The following is a 1,694-nucleotide window of genomic DNA, read 5'->3' as shown; positions in this document are numbered from 1 at the left end:
TGGCTGGTAGTGAATCGCCGGTCGCTAATTTGTGGCCATGATTGGGTCGTCTGTTTATATGGTTGGAAAGCCGGACTCATTAATTCTATTTTGGCTTGCGATATTAATCTATTTTTTTTATTTGATGACTTATCTCCTCAATACTACATGGAAAGACCAAACAGGATGTGCTTTCTTATTGATCTTGGACGAAATTCCTTCCCTAAGTGTGCCATTGTTAAATTCACCCTCGGGAGGTCTTTGAGAACTCTGCCAGCATTTGTTTGGTTCTTTGTAAGATAAGGCATTTTTTCTCTTCCATGTTATCACACACACACACACACACACACACACATACGTATATATATATATATATATATATATATATATATATATATATATATATATTATATGTGTATATGTTTTATATATATGCAATTATGTATATATACATATATATATGTATATGCACATATATCTGTATATGCAAATATATATATTCATATTCTTCTAAATGTGTAATTCATTTGAATTTTCTAGCCAGGAGTGCTGCTACCATAGTTATCACTTGATGCACCGAATATATTTCCCATAAAATAATAAGATGAAACCATACTATTAGAAGAACCTACCTCCAATAACTTTCATTGTGTGGGACAGGGCGTTGAGTGATGCTGACAGGTTCTATTGTCATGTTAAGTAGGAAAGTTATGTTGTATAATAACTGCTGTTCGCGAGGACAGATGATGATATGCGAATGCTTTTTTTTTTTGTTTATATGTAAGTTTATTTCGATGATCTTGAACATTAAAATAGTTACAACTAGAGATGAAGAGATAATAAAAGTGTTATAAAGCTATCTTGAAGATATTACCAAAGAGCATTGACACTTGAAAGTGCAAATACCTTGCAAGTTGTGATCAAAGATTAAATATTTTGTACTTTGTCGGTCAGTCATATAACAATTTAAATATGGCCATGCCAGTGAATTAAATAGATATATAAATGAAATAGACTGGCAAGTTTGTGTAAAATACAGAACAGCATTAACGTTACATCGGCTCAGCTGCTTGTATTTATACACCGACGTATATTCTACATATGGCTGAGGCCTTGTTACTATATGAAAGTGAAAGTAAAACCGCATACGGAATAGACACTGCTTCTAAATTTGAGTGCTTGCGCACGGGATGAATGCAATACTAGTTCAAATATCTACCATACAGAAAAATAACAGAGCCGCTTATATATATATACAGCAAAAACAGCTTCCCTCCCTACAGCTCCATGATGCTTCCTTCCTTTTTCTCTCAAGCTTTCTTCTTGTCTTTTTTTCTGCTTACCTCTTTATCTGTCTTTCTCTCTCTTTGAATATACAATATTAGGTCTGTATAACGTATTGGAAATGCTTCTTGGACTGAAAACTGCTACTTGGTGACTGACGTAAATAATAATACAAACAAAATTAATAAATGGTTGAGGTTATTACACAATGTACATTTCAGGCAGCTTGCGCCGGATTCATGTTTGATGAATTATAAGTAAAGTAAGGAAGCGAAGAACAAAACACACAAATAGGTATATTCGTCTCTTCTTGTTTTTCCGTTCGTTGTTTTATTGGCATTTCAGGTAATGTGTCCATCTGATGAGTATTACACTTTTTTAGCGAATTGATTATGCACTTGGTAGACTGTTGATGGTAATCATTTGAAAAC

Source organism: Penaeus chinensis, chromosome 10 (genome assembly GCF_019202785.1).
Source record: "Penaeus chinensis breed Huanghai No. 1 chromosome 10, ASM1920278v2, whole genome shotgun sequence".
Classification (NCBI taxonomy): Eukaryota; Metazoa; Arthropoda; class Malacostraca; order Decapoda; family Penaeidae; genus Penaeus; species Penaeus chinensis.
The sequence above is the reverse complement of the archived record's forward strand: the minus strand, read 5'-3'. Positions refer to the sequence as shown.